This window comes from Trichosurus vulpecula, chromosome 4 (genome assembly GCF_011100635.1).
Source record: "Trichosurus vulpecula isolate mTriVul1 chromosome 4, mTriVul1.pri, whole genome shotgun sequence".
Classification (NCBI taxonomy): Eukaryota; Metazoa; Chordata; class Mammalia; order Diprotodontia; family Phalangeridae; genus Trichosurus; species Trichosurus vulpecula.
In genome coordinates this window covers 248472740-248489219 of record NC_050576.1, presented here as the reverse complement: position 1 = coordinate 248489219, position 16480 = coordinate 248472740, and positions in this window count along the sequence as shown.

Below are 16480 nucleotides of genomic sequence, written 5' to 3'. Positions count from 1 at the left end.
ATTCTCCATTGGAATAAAAAGCAACTCGGATTATTTGGGCTATAAGGATATGATAATGACCAGGGTTAGGACTAGAAATTTGCTTAAAATGTCCTTTTACTTTTCTTATTTATTAAAGAGAATCTTAATGGGGAACCCAAAGAATGCTACACACAGTTACAACAACAGAAATAACCCTGAGTATATGAAAAACCAATAACAGTCCCAGAAAACAAATAATAATGTATTCCTCCTTCCCCTTGGTGAAGAGCTAGGGCCCTACCGGGAAGAATGCTGCCTGCGCTGTCAGACACAGCCACTGTATCGGGCACCTTTGCTTGATTATTTTTCTTTGTGGCTAGGGAGGGTTCACTTTGGATGTAGGGGTAGAGATATTTATAGAAATGCTTGTTGTTCAGTCATTTCTGCTGTGTCCAACTCTTCACAGCCTGTTGGGAGTTCTCTTTTAAGAGATTCTGTGGTGGTTTCCCATTTCCTTCTCCAGCTCATTTTACAGATGAGGAAATTGAGGCAAACAGGGTTCAGTGACTTGTCCAGTATCATACAGTTAGTACCTAAGGCTCACTTGAACTTAGGTCTTCCTGACGCTAGGCCTAGTGCTCTAACCACTGGGATACCTAGCTGCCCCTATTTATAGAAATAATTGTAATATAAAAATGAAAGGTGCCAATAAAAACTCATTTTGAAAAAAAAAATAAGGAAGATTTAAAAGAACATTGGATTTGAAGTGAGAGAGAGGATATCAATTCAAAACCCTCCTTGGTCACTTCCCACCTTAGACAACTCACCTCAGTTTTCTCATCTGTAAAATGGAAGGGTGGACTTAATTCTCTCTTAATTCCAACAATAAATCTGTAATCCCAGAATGTTGTTTTTCACAAACTTTCAAACTATTGTAACCTAAACTAAAATACGGAGGATTTCAAAAGAAATTATATAATACTGAAATAAACTATTTTTTTTTAAATTCACGGACCTCAGGTTAAGTACCCCAGTCCTAGAGGATAGGAAATGTTATCGCATGGTATAACAGTTCTCAAAATTCCCTGGGGGGAAAGTGTTAATTTCTAATGTAATAAATATTTATACATATAATCTACACAAACAAAAGTTTTTTTGGAGGGGTTCTCAATAATTTTAAGAGGTGTAAAGGGGACCTGAGACTAATATGTCTGAGAGCAGCTGATATAGAGGAAGGAACTCCATCTCTGGATTTAGGGGACCTAGTTCACATCTCACCTAAGGCTTACTTATCTGGGTCATCTTGGGCAAACATTAACCTCCTGGGCATCAGTATCTTTATATAGAAAATTATTGGGTCAGACTAGCTGGCTTCTCGAGGTCTGTTCCAGGCCTGGAACTATGACCCTTTGACCTCTAATATCCCAGACAACTGTAATGTTCTATGACTCTCAAGCTTTTTGAGATCACACACTGAAAATCCCCCAAATTAAGCCCTGCTTTTCACAAGAAATAGTTACATCAAAGAGGAATAGACCCACTTATTGCAGGCATCCATGCACATCTTGAAAAGGTGACTTAACTGGACCCATTTAAAAATAAACAAGTATGAATTTTTCTGAAGCTTTGATGCCAAATGCTTCAGGGTAACTGAGAAATTTATTTCCAAAAGCATTTCCAAATGGCCTACTATGAGCAAAGCAATATTTTTGTATTGCCACTTGACAGTTAGAATGTGGCATTCCATTGAGGTTTGCAGATAGTTGAAAGAAGATAATTCCTCTTTCCATTTTTAACAGGGATATGCCTAAGGACAGAATACCCTCACAGCTGAAACAGTCTGTCTTTTGTGATCTTCCTCTTTTAGGGCCTTCTATGTTTGCACCATATTAAAATCCATTCCCAATCAATTTAAGGCTGTAACAAAAGGCTAAATCTTTCCTTACAAGCAGAGGGTTGGTCTGTAGGTCATTCAGAACAGTGAATGTGTCTGTAAAATTTCTGTCTTAGGCATAAGAGGAAGCATGATGGAGTGAAGTGAAAACAAACAAATCCAGCAGTGTGGGTGTGGGGTGGTGTTGGGGGAGTTCTAGAAAGACCAGTGTTCAAATTCTACCTTTCATGTTTACTAGCTGTGTGACAATGGTCATGTGGGTGAGTTGCATATGTGACTCACCCCTGACGCTGAAAAAGATATAAAAACCGGACGTTGGCTGTCTGTTCCTTGGAGCTCTCTTACCCACAGCAGTGGTGGCACAAGTGACTCTGGGTCAGCCCTTGTTCTGAGCTCCCGGGCTGAACCTAGATGTTGGTAACTACGAATCTGTATTTGGTCTGTCTGTTGATGTGTGTAATTTGTTTGTATTTTGTTCTGAAGTTCAGGGTACTGGCTTTTTCCCCTGAACTAAGTGAATGCTGTCTGTATGCTTGTCAACCCCTTCACCTTGCTTTCCTTAGTTAAGCAGATCAAAAGAACCTGTGCTGTTGGCAGCTTTCCAGGTGCTGGCTGTGGGTGGATCTTACACCCCCACAGAAGCTGCTAGCCCGATTGTTGAAACAAGAGTTTTATGGGTTTCCAAAGCACTTTATACACACTATCTCACTGGATCCCACACAGCCATCCTTTAAGGTAGGTGCCATTTTTATTCCAGTTTTATAATGAGGATGCTGAGGCTCACGTAGGCTCAGTGATTTATCCAGATTCACACACGTAAGCAAACATCTAAGGCAGAGTTCAAACTGAAGTCTTCCTGACTTGAAATCCAACACTACCTTCTGTGCCACAGGAACAGAACATGTGAACTCCAAGAAGAGTCTTACAAAAACAAAGAGATAAAATTTAGTACAGACAGGGAGAAAACATGTCTAGAAACAAACAAACAAAAAACAAATCCAGGGTGAATAACTGGCTATGCCCAATTAAAGAAGAAAAGACCACAGGGGGCATGTTTAAATGCACATTGTCCCTGAATTATGAATATATTCCGATTGGTGAAAAGGTCAGAATGAATGGGGCATAAGAAATATGAATCTTGAGAAGTGGTCTTTTCTTTGGACTTTGAGGTAGAAATCACCAATCCACATTATGGGATTCTTTTAGTTTTTGTTACTGAACTTAATAGAGTTGAGATAGAAATGAAAGAAGATTAAAGAAGAATAAGAAACGTAATTCAAGGTATGGAAGATACATTTTAAGAGGCAAAGATCTGGGGTTATTTAACCCAAGGAAGGGAAGACTAAAGGTAAAAATTGATTGCTGTATCTAATGACGATTAGCAAATCATTTGTTTTCCATATATGTTGAGACCACAACAAGAAAAATAGAACTTAAGTTAGATTTTTGGTTTAGCGCAAAGCTAAGAACAAACAAAGCAAAAAACAAAACAAAACAAAACAAAACCCTAATGTCCAGATAATGTAACACTTGACATCACCCACTCAAAAACGTTATAGCATCTTCATTTCTGAAACTTCCAGGCAAAGACAATGTACTATTGAGGTATCAATCTGCTGACAAGGAAAGAGGTGGCTCAAAGTAGAATTTGTTGCTATATTTAATAAGGGATAGAATGTATGTTAAGAATCAGAGAGAGAGAGAGAGAGAGAGAGAGAGAGAGAGAGATTCAAGTAGGAGAGATGTTGGCTGGGCACAAAGTAGAAAATTTAACTGGCAAGATAACAAAACAGGTGACATAGGCAACTGAAGGAGATAATGACATTTTCTTTCCCGATAATCGCCAAGAACAGACCAGGGGTGATTTAGACATTTGCCTGCTGACAGGAAGGGGCCATGGACCACATGCTCTCAAGACCTCTCACATCTCTAGGATTCTTTGATTAGCAACCTGGCATTGACAAATTGGAGCATGTGTGTTCTGAGTGTCTGTTTTCAGAGATGTGTGAAGAATAGATACACGATAAATCAACTTGAAGTAGCAGAGGCATGATATATTATAGTTGAATAATAAATTGTTGTCATGAACACTGCTAGGAATAGAATGATTTTTTTTTAAATACACACAAGCCTTTCTTACGACAATCCTTCAAAAAGTCACAATTTTACCACTGTCTATATTCCCTCCATTATTAAATTACTTTGCTGAGAAGCTGCAAACAAAAACCACTTGGAGTCAGCCTTTTGGCCATGAACTTCCTCACTCTTAGCCGTGCTGGTCTTCTGATAATTAGCTGTTACTGGGTCTACAGCTGGGTGGTCCAATGGGTACAGCGCTGAACTTGGAGTCAGGAAGATCAGAGTTCAAATCTGCCCTCAGACTAGCTGTGTGGCCTTGGGCAAGTCATTTAACCCCTATTTGCTTCAGTTTCCTCATCTGTAAAGTGGAGATGATAATAGCACCTACCTTTTGGGGTGGTTTTGAGGATCGAATGAGGTAACAATTGTAAAGCACTTGGCACGTAGTAGGGGTGACGTAGAAGTCTTCCTCAGGTCCCTTCTGGCTCCAAATCCATTTGTCTGTAAGGTGCTTTATGATTTACAAAGCACTTTGCAAGAAACCAGTGAGGCAGAGATTGCAGAAATCACCATTTTTCAGATGGGGAGATTGAGGCTTAGGAGGAAGCTTGTCATGGTGGAAATATTACTGTCTCTGGAGTTAGAGGATCTACGTTCAAATCCCACCGATGGATATTTATTCCCTGTATGACCCTTGGCACGCCAGATAACTTTCCTGCTTTTCAGTTTCCTCAAATGTACAATGAAGCAGACGATAGGATCTACCATATGGGTTGGATTAGACGTCCTCTGGGGTCCTTACAACTCTACATCTATAAGGGGGGAGGGAAGGGAGGGAAAAGAGAACAAGCACCCCACCACATTCCAGGCTACTGTGCTAACTGCTTTTACAAATACTATCTTGTTTGATCCTCACAACAACCTTAGGGGTGGGGTGGGGGGGGGGATAGGTGCTATTATTATCCCCAGTTTATAGTTGAGGAAACTGAGGTAATCAGAGGGTAAGTGACTTGACCAGGGTCATATAGCTAGCTAGTGGCTAAGGACACATTCAAATGCAGTTCCTCAGGACTCCAGGCCCAGCGCTCTCTCCACCGGCCTGCCAGCTGCCTCTATGATCCTGTGACTTACTCAAGACCATAAGAGCAAGTGAACAACAGTCCCAGGACTTAAACTTGAATTTATCGACTTCAGGTACCCTGCACTTTTCCAAAGTGCCCAACCCCTCCCAAACCTATCACTCCACGTTATTCACATTAGTATATCTTTCCTTTCTTCCGTGCAAAAATTCCAATTTGGGTGTAAGTAAACAATATCTTCAGGTAATTTGATGTAATGTTTTGCCCCTATGTGTTTTTATTTTCAAATATCTCCCTCAGCTCATCTGGAAGAAAAAAAAATAATGAAAACTTCTTCAAGTGAATCAAGCATGGTCTAAAATCATTATAACAAACTCTCCTCAGGTCCCAAAGTGATGAAAACAAACAATTTAAAAAATGACTATCAGCAGAATTCCTAAAATATACCTTCCATCAAATGAATGAATGAATAATTAAAACAAAAAACTTAATCTGAAATTCCTCCACCAAAGAGTGTATCATTGGGCTGAAGGGGTGACCCTGGGTTCTTACAGACTTTGCTGGTTAAAGCTGGCATCATTGCAGGTCCTACCAATTTGGAAAGGTTTTGAGGAAGGGCCCAGCAACTGGCTTGGTATTTTTTCTTAGAAGGGCTCATCACACAATGTTTCTCATCTGGGGAAAGATTTTGTTACATCCACAACAGTTCATGGAGACCCCCTCTATGAAATGGATTATGTTTGCTTCCATCAGAGGGAACAGAATGGCTCATGAAACTATGGGGCCTTGAGAGATCGTGGCATAAATCAGTCACCTGAAATGAACATATATAGTGAGATGTATAAATGAAGAGAACTATTCAGATAACTTACGAGATAAGAATGCAGCAGTATAATTCATGCTATGCCATTCTAAACCTCTCCATTTTCTTTTCTGAAAATTATAATGAAATCCTCCTGAGAGCTAACCTGAGAATGATAATTGTGGTCTGAACAGGGCTATGCTATGAGTAGGCATTTTTTGTAACCAAGGAAAACATCTGTCACCACCACCACCCCTCCCCTTCCCCTCTCCCCCTCCCTGCCCCAAGCAGTTGTGGACATGCATAGAAGTGTAGGCTACCACATGAATGAATGAGAAGGGTATTATATAGGCAAGTGGAAAATTTGAATGAATGAATCGATGAATGGAAGAGCATTTATTAAAAGCATTCTACATGAAAAGTTCTTGCCAGACAAATAGAAAACCCACAGTCCCTGCTTTCCAGGGGATCACATTCTCACAGGAGGAAATAAACTATGTGGTAGATTTCGGCTGCAAGTCAGATGGAGAGACCCAGTGGTACTTAACATGCAGCAGCAAGGTAGATGGCAATGTATCTTCTTTACAGATACTGAACTAATTAGTAGTTTCCTATTTTAATTAATTCTTTTTGTTCGCTAGTTGCTAAACTCTGTAATTTTGATACTACTGACAGACCACAAGTGTTTTCAGCAACCTATAAATTCAGTGCCCTGGAGAAAGCCTGTACTGTCCCACCATAGTTACAGGTCTGATTCTGAAATGGGAACATAAAATCAACTTTCAACATGAAGAGCTATTCTTTGAGTATCTGAACTCCCCTATGAGGAAAATGAAGTTGATTTTTAAAATAAGTATAATTTGCACATATGTGTGTGTATTTATATAAATGTGTTTATATATAAATTTGTATAATTATGTATATATATTGTGGTATATATTTATTACATGGTATATCTATATTTTTTCTTTGTCCTTCCTTCCTTCCTCCCTCCCTCCCTTCTTCCCTCCTTTCCTCCTTTCCTCCCTCCCTCCCTTCCTTCCTTCTTTTCCTTCCTTCCTTCCTTCCTTCCTTCCTTCCTTCCTTCCTTCCTTCCTTCCTTCCTTCCTTCCTCCCTTCCCTTCTTTCCATCATCTAGCTGTCTATTTTTGGACCAGACCTGTGATTTCACCGGTATAGGGAAATACTAGTGTGTAAGAATATTCTCCCTACCAAGTAGGTCGACATTTGTTCTTTGACTTACTCTGTATCTTACAGAATTGCTTGGGTCCCTAAGAAGTTAATTGACTTGCCCAGGGTCACACATCCACTGTCTGTCAAAGGTAAGACTTGAACTCTGATATTACTGAATATAAAGTTTGCTTTCTATTCGTTCTTTCATTCTGTTTCTCATTATAAACATGTGCCTTGTAACTTGAACTACTTCTAGGAAGTAAAGTGTTACAGAGTGTTGTCATTTTTAAGCTATTTTGAACCATTCTGATCTTTACAATATTAAAATGATATTTTTGTAATAGTTTCGGATTTACATAATTCCTCCATTCCAACAATTCTATTGTAGGATGTAAAACTCTATGTAATCTCCATTTTTAATATGAAGAAATTGAGTCTCAGACAGGTTGTGACTTTGCCAGTCACACAGCCAGCAAGTAACAGCCGTGGTTTGAACTCAGAGATGTCCTAACTACAAGTCAAGTCAGTTGCTCTTTCTGTCATGCAAAATGCCAATTGAAAAAGACCCTAACAATTTACTAAACCAGCTCATATTAAGAGAAAGTTAGTGCTATGTCAAATACAAAGGCATTTCATTTCTGAAATCCACGACTTTATCATGTATCACATAAGGGAGAATGATTCACTTTTCAGAATTCTCTCCCTGCTGTCCCTTTGCACAGAAGCATATTTAAATCCTTTCTTAATGAACCCCCACAGACAGGGAAATGATATCTAAAGGTGGGTAATCCAAGTGGATTTCCAGGTGCTATCTGAAATAAACCTGTTTGAAGTTTAGCTAATCTACATCTTAATGGTTTACCAACCAGGATATTCAAAACTGAGGAAGTTGAAGGCTGGTGATATGCTAAGCTGTCTCAAACATAAAAGACTCTGAGCTGTAAGAACTCAGGTTTCAGTCTTTGCACAGAAGCTTTCCAAGGGTGTTAATCATGGAATTTCTGCCATCCTCTCCAGTTCATCATTTACACATACCAAGCCGTCTTAAGTCTGGTCTACTATTGTCCCTTGATGGGCATACAGCTTCTCTGGACTTTAACCCTGTTTTTCAGAAAACAAAACAATGTTGACAAAAACAAAAAATGCCTTTTTGTTTATCCAAGCAAACTCTTTGGGAATCTGACAATCTCTACGGATTGTATATACACACATATACATATACATTACATATATGTGTGTATGATATGTTGATGTTTGTCTGTCTGTCTCTTGAGCTATCTATATAATTTGAAGATTATTCTTGGAAGGATTTTTTATAAGGCAAGTGATCCAGTTGCTGACCAGTCAGAAGGCTCAGAGATTTCTCCTGGTAAGAGAAAATTCAATCTTCTGGTATAATTTATTATGTCTTTCAAAAAATCCTACAGTGATATGATAGAGAATCATACTCTGTCCTCTTCCTCCTGAAGTCTCATTACTTTAGAGATGCTAAAGAATTGTCCAATTCCACAGTTATTTGAGCACTTACTAACCACCTAATATGTGCCAGATACTGTGGTAATCACTGGGGATGCAAAGCCAAAAAAAAGGCTGCACTTTATGTCATCACTGTCCTTTAAAGAAACTGCTTCCAACTCAAATGAATAAGCAGCGGACACCTCTAATTATGCAGGCAAATAAAGAAGTGAAACCATTTTTTTGGGTAATTTGCAACAAGCCCAATATTCTAGAAATGGACTAAAATAAACTCAACCTCTCTCATTCACTAGCTGCAGAGAAACGCATTTTTTCTATTAAGTTTTTAGAGGGGCACAGAGGTCATACTTTGAGAAAAAGACCTTGATATTATTTTCATGGATTTTTTTTTCTGAATGATGACACCAATCCATATTCAAAATCATTTTTAGGATTGTGTACCATTATATTTGCAATGGCACTCGTGTCTATGTACATACTGTTATCGGCATACATTGTTTCTATAAAACATAAAAGGATTCAGGGTCCAAAGGGAGGCAGTGTATGCGCTGGAAAAGAAAACTGGATTTGGAGATAAAGGAAATGGATTTAAATCTCAGCTCTGTCACTTATTCCCCATGTAACTTTGGACACATCATTTTACCTGTCTAGGCCTCAGTTTCCTTATTTGTAAAATGGGGGGGGGAGGGGTTGGACTGTATGTATGAGGTTTAAGTTTCCCTTCCAGTTCTAAATCTGTCATCCCATGAAAATGATCTCAAGTTTCAACCACTGAATGACCACGTTGACGTCACTTACATCTGTGCATTTCACAGGAAATCATGCAACATTCTTTAAAAATAAAGAAATCTACCAATGTTATTGACTTGAGGGTCACAGTAATATTCTATAAGTCCATGGAGGAAAATAATTCTGGGACTGATTCTCAGTCTACATCTGTATACATTAGAATGATCTTCCATTAAGTTCCATTCCGTTCTACCCCACGAGCTAGGACAGTTTCCAGACTCTCCCCCTCATCCCCTTCACATGCTTACTTTGGGAACAGCAGAGATAACTCCACCATGAACAGTGGAGGGGAAAGACAGAAGGTAATTCAGGATGAACAGGATGGGTGGAAAATGGCTCAGGATGAAGAAGTTAATAAAAATAATCCTGGATTTCAAGCCTGAAAACCTTATCTGTCACTTACTACATGTATGACTTTGAGCAAGTGACTTCAGCTCTCTGGACTTACCTATAAAACAATACAGTTAGACAAAGGACCCTTTAGGCTAGGGATTTTTAACCTGGGGTCTATGAACTTGGATTCAATTTTTTTATTACTATATTTCAATATAATTCCTTTGCAATGTTGTGTGTTTTTTTGATTTTGTTTTATTCATTTAAAATATTATGCTGTGAAGGAGTCCATAGGTTTTGTCATATTGCCTAAAGGAGTCCATGACACAAAAGAGGAGCCTTGTTTAGCCTCTAAATGTATGATCTTACAATTGTTCAAGGCGAACAGATGAGGGATAGAAGATAGTCCAGGATGATGAGCAGTAGAGATAAGGGATAGAATATTTCCTTTCGTTGGAACTTTTGAGGAAAGCAAATTTACATAGGCCAGTGACCTGATTTGACTTTCATTCCTAATGAGTTTTTTCCGTAAGACCCACTTATCTTTATCTGATCAAATAGAGGTAAACAGAATTGAAGAAGCATTGAATAGGAGGCAATCAATGCACATGCCTTACTGAGAGGATAGAATAGGTTGGCATCTTGGGGTCCATCAGCCAGAATATTAATGATTTCTTTCTGGAAGCAAACCATTCTTTCAGTTAGTTCAGCAATCTTAGTTAAATCTATGTAGGGGTAGAGAATTGTCCCTTCCTTCATTCCCCGGCATGGGCTAAGACAGAGTCAATGATTTCCTGCCTAATTTGATTGGTAAAGCCAGATGGTTGGGTAGAGAGGACCAGCATCTCTCATGACTACTGGAAAGTAGATCAGAAACACTGACTTCAGTAAGCAAGGAGAAGTATCTACTCTGGCCATTCAGTTTCAAAGTATATGCTCAAACCTGCTCCAAAACAACAATATGCCTTTATAAAATAACTGTTTTCTTCATACCAAGCATGGGGACAGGGTGGGAATTATGTCAAGGAACAAAAGAGCCATTTACTTCACCAGTTGGTTTCACCATTCTCCGTGGGTACAGATGCTGCCCTATGGTGCTTTGGGGCAGTCCTTCAGCTCTGGTTGGGGAGAGAGGAGGGCTGACCTTTATAATTGCTACAGATATTTATTCTCGAATTACAGATTTCTGCATGACTCATAATTCCCACCATTCTTTCTTTGAATCTCTGTTGCCATGGGGAAATCAAGGCACTGAAAAGCAGTGAGAATTATGAATTTAGAGGATGATTAAATAATGAAGGGAGGTGGGAAACTAGGGCTGAAAAAAAATCCCAACATTTCAGCCAATGGCAGATAGCTATAAAGAATGAACAACAAAGGGAAAAAAAGGAATTTCAAGGACTTCCTGACCTTTGGGGGAAAGATGCTTTTGGTTTCAAGATTTTTCTTTAACCTCATCACTTGAAGGGAAGCATACACACACACACACACACACACACACACACACACACACACACACACACACACATGTACAGATCTCTTTGCTTAGGAACACGGTCATGGCCAAGCGCATGGCCTGTGGACACAAAATTCACTGTGGAATACAATATAGTTAATAATTGGGTACAATCTATGTTGGGAATCTGGGAGAACATGTGAAGATATTTTCATTTAGAAGTTGATGTGGCTGTTTAAAGAGGAGGAGGGAACCGATACATAACATCAGGTTTTCTTGTCCTTATACATGCTGGCCAAAGACTTTGTATTTGGTTCCAGAGGATTAGAGCCCATATCCCCAATTTTCTTGGGCTATATGGTAACGATGATGATGATAACAATTTGATAATGAAATCTAAAAAATTTAATGCAACCTTATTTACATTATGGGACATTTTGCCTAGAATTATGGAGAAAGTATAATTTAAATAGAATTGAGAGCCACTGCTGTACAGTACAGCTACACACACACACACACACACACACACACATATGTATGTGTGTATATGTATATATATATATATGCATATATATATATATATAATATTGTCTCTATATTTCATATTCTAGGCCTCCTAGATAAAATTCCAGCTCAGCAATTTATCTGCAACTCCATCACACCAAAGGTTTGCCATCAAATCATTGATCTAGGGGGTCTAGAATATAATTTATATTTCTGTACTGTTCAGCAGTGGCCCTCATTCCTATTTGTGCCAAGAAGGCACTGTGGCTGTCTGGAGAGGGTCATGAATTTGCAATTAGGAAGACTTGAGTTCTAATTTCACTGTTGGTATGTTACCTCCCCTCTGTAAAGCTCGCTTAGAACCTCTGTTAAACAGATGAATACTGAGGTCCCTTCCAGATCTAGGGAATAATGTCTAGGGGGACTTATCCCATAGGTTTGCTGTGGCTCTCAAATGAGGCCCTGTGTACAAGCTTTGCAATGATTGACAAAGTTCAGTAATGTTGCTTCATAAAACTTTGGAAGATTTGTCGCACTCACCTGCATGTCTGGATCCTCATGCTTCTATGCTAGTGAATACCTAACTCCATCGAAATCCTTATAGCATCACAGATTTTTAGATTTCAAAGGGACTTTAGAGTGCATTGAGACCAGCCCCTCTCATCTTACAGATGAGGAAACAGAGGCACAGAGAAGTTAAATGAATTTTCAGGGTCATGGAGCTAGTAAACATTGAAGCTAAGATTTGAAGAGACATCTTCTGGACTCTGGTGGTGCAGTGAATAGAATGGTGGGTTTGGACCAAAAAAGACTCATCTTGCTGAGTTCAAATCTGGCCTCAGACATTTACTAGCTGCGTTACCCTGGGCAAGTCACTTACCCCTGTTTGCCTCACTTTCCTCATCTGTAAAATAAACTGGAGAAGGAAATGGCAAACCATTTAGTATGTTTGCCAAGAGAACCCCAAAGAAGGCCACCAAGAGTCAGACATGGCTGAACAACAACTTCCTGACTCCAATTCCAATGCCTCATCCATATTTGCTTGGAAGAAACAGACTTCTTCCTTGATTTACTGTAGTAGCTTTAAGTATAAATTCAACAAACATCTGTTACTTACAAGGGACCAAGTTGGGAGGTGGGATACAAAGCAGAAAAGAACATAGTCTGGGTCTTTAAGAAACTTAAAATTTACTAAGGGAGAGATATGATACTAACTACTGATATTTATGTATATTTTCCAATTTGCAATTTCAAAAACTACCTAATGTGAGCCTTACAACAACCATGTGAGAACTGTGGCTAACATTATTACCATTTTAGAGCTGAGGAAGGTTATTTGCCCAAGCTGCCATCACCAGCATCAGAGGCAGAGCCCAGGTTCTCTGATTCCAGAGCTAACACCTTTACTCCTGAGAACCAGAAATATTTCAAAGTTAGAACTGGTAGGATTCGATGGGAAGCATTTGATTGATGGGGAGGTGGGCTGAGGAAATGGAAGAGGCAAATATAACTCTCAGCTATGAAACCTGGCTGACTAGCAGGATGGAGGCCATCAAAAGAAATGCTGAAAGTGAGGAGAGGTTAAGTCTTCAGGAAGAAGATGCTGAGTTCAGCTTTGGGCATCTTTAGTTTGAAGTGCTAGAAAAGACACCTGAGTAGGAACATCATAGCTCATGTTTTAATATACAAGATATGCTTTATGTGTTGGTGCAGTGGATAGAGTGCTGGACTTGGAGCCAGGAAGACACTTAATGGTTATGTGACACTGGGCAAGTCACTTAACCTCTGTTAGCCTCAACTTTTTTCACTGGTAAAATGGGAGTCATAATAGCACTTGTTTCCCAGGGTTGTTGTGAAGATTAAATAAGATAAAGATTGCAAAGTGCTTAGCACAGTGCCTGCACATAGTAGGTGCTAGATAAATGCCTGCACATAGTAGGCGCTAGATAAATGTTAGTTGTGGTTGTTATCATTATTACAACTACAGGCTATATAACACTAGGCAAGTCATTTAACTTGTTTGTCTCAGTTTCCTCCTATGTAAAATGAGGATGATAAACCAGCACCTCCCTCCCAGGCTGTTGTTTGGATCCAATGAGATAATATTTGTAAAGTGCTTAGCACAGTGCCTGGCACATAGCAACTGCTATATAAATCTTAGTTGTCGTTATAATAATTATTATTTTCCTGTGAAATGGATAATACAAACATAATTATCATCATTTATAGATGGACAATCCGATCCGAAGTAAAGGAAAACCCAGCATCGTTCCTTCCTTTGAGGGACTTAAATCGGTTTCAGGAAGAGTGATGATGATGGTGTGATGGTAATGGTGGTGGTGGTGATGGTGATGATGATGATGATGACAAAGATGATTGACATTCTTGTGGCAAGCCCAAATTTGCAAAATGCTATATAGCCATTATCTCATTAGAACTTCACAACTACTAAATGAGGTATGCTGGGGAAAGGATTACCACCCCCACCTGCAGATGGGGAAACCAAGTCTGCAAAAGGTAAAGTGATTCGTTTTTGAGCACTCAGCTGTTCTGTAGTTGAGACAAGATTTGAACTCATGATTCTAGAGGCCAAGTCCAGCACGCTAATCCACTTTACTGGGCTGTTTTACTCAGACTACATGGCAACCATTTGTTTTCAGTTCTCTGCCTGGAATTTCTTTGTATCTATTTTGTCCTTAGAAATGTTCACTGTTTCCCCTTGGGAGAATATAAGCTTCCTGAGGACCAAGAGCACCTCATTCTTGCCTTTATATGCATAGCTCTCAGCACAATACCTGGCACAGAATGGTTTTGGTTGAAATGAATTGAATTCCGTGTAGAAAATGGAAGAATTTAAGGAATTTTCTTGCCCAGCCCATACTGGAAAAAGAATCCTGTCTATTACATTCCTGGCAAGTGGTCACTAAGTCTTTGATTAAACAAAGTCAAGGGGAACATCTTCTAAGGCATCCCCTCTCACTTCCACTTTGGGGCACTTTGGATTGGTAGAAAGATGTTTTCTCCCTGATATCAAGCATGAATTTACCTCTTCTGAGTTCACCCCTGCCATTGCTTCTAGTTTTGTTTGGGGCTAAAACAAGCCTAAACCCTTTCCCATAATAATCTCTCTGTCTTAGAATGCCTAATCACCTCACTGTTGAAGTGGATAGACCTCAGGAAGATGAGATCAAATCCAGCCTCAGACACTTAACTGCCTGTGTGACCCTGGGAAAGTTACTTAACCTCTGTTTGCCTCAGTTTATTCATCTGTAGAATGGAGATAATAACAGTACCCCTTTCCAGTGTTATTATGAGGATCCCATGAGATAATACTTGCAAAGTGCTTTGCAAACCTTAATATGCTTCCTAAACTACTTCATAGTAATTTCATTGTTCATCTCTTACAGAATTCAGCACAGTGTGCACTCATGCACATCTTATCACCTTGACTGGATTGCAAGCTTCTGGAAGGGAGGGACAAAATCTTTTTAAGTTCTGTACTGCTCCCCCTCACCCCAATTCACAGTCCAGTGTTTCATGTAGAGTAGATACTCAGAAAATGTTGGTTGAATTGAACTTTTTTTTCAGCCCTATATCATGTTAGTAAATGTTTTTCATTTTATGTAGACTTTTCATATCAACAATTTAACAAAGAAGTGCTAAAAAGAAGAAACTACTGAAAGAGATTGTCTATGAGCTCTACCTTTCTGAAATCCCCAGATTCAATAAACTCTCTTGCATGGACTGGTCCACTCAAGGCCAATTGCCATCTCTGCTTCCAGCTTTTCTCTTCTTACCATAGCTCTTTCTTCACTTCTAGCAAACACCACAATAAGTCACAGTTTAAAATAATAAGCCTAACCATCCTATCCTACCCCCACACTCCCATAGAAATTGCTCAAAGAATCAGTTGGTGATAAGGAAATTAGCCATGGTAGCTGACTTTAATCATTTCCCTAAATATCTGCTCATTTAAAGCTTTTAAGTGATAGTATTAAATGTTGGGGTTGGCCAATTTAAATAGAGCTTTGAAGGAGCCTTTCTGAAATGGATTTCCATACTACAATCTTCAATTTACAAACAAATGAGAATAAAAAAGGAAAAATAATTATGATTCTGGACAACTCTTAAGAGAATTTTTTTTTTTTTACAAATGACTCATGTGATTAGTAAGATGTAGTCTAGTTGATGAGAAACATGGGGTCCTGTTTTTATCACTAGTCATAAACTCTCCAACCCATACATAACAGGATTGCTATATTTCATTACATTCCCAGATCTGGGACTTCAGAGGCCATTTCAATCCACCTGGGAAAGACCCATCCCATTGCTTCTTAAGGAAAACCATTTTACTTGTGCATGACTAATTGTGAGGAATATATATTCCTCATATATATATATATATATATATATATATATATATACATATATATATATATATGTATATATTCTTCCTTCCTCTTCACAACACCTGATCTTTGCTTTTCATTCTACCACCTGGGGCTAAACAGAGCACGTGTGATTCCCTCGTCCACATGAGAGCCCTTCAAATACTTCAAAATCACTTCCAAGCCTCCCCTGTCTTCTCTTCTCCAGGGTAAATATTTCCATTTCCTTTAACTGATTCCCAGTCAGCATAAACTCAAGGACACTAATCATCCTGGCTGTCCTCCTTTCAATGCTCTCTAGCCTATTAATGACCCTCCTAAACCACAGCATCTAGAAATAAAGGCAATTCTCTAGCTGTGGTGTGACCAGGACAAGCCACAGGGGTGCTGGCATCTCCCTAGTTTTGTCTGCTATAGTCTTGGTAGTGTAGGCTAAGATCACATGACCATTTTTTGGCTGCCCTATCACACTGTTTCCTCATACTGAGCATGCAGTCCACTAAAACTCTCAGATTTTTGTCAGGGAAATTTCTATTTTCATATTCC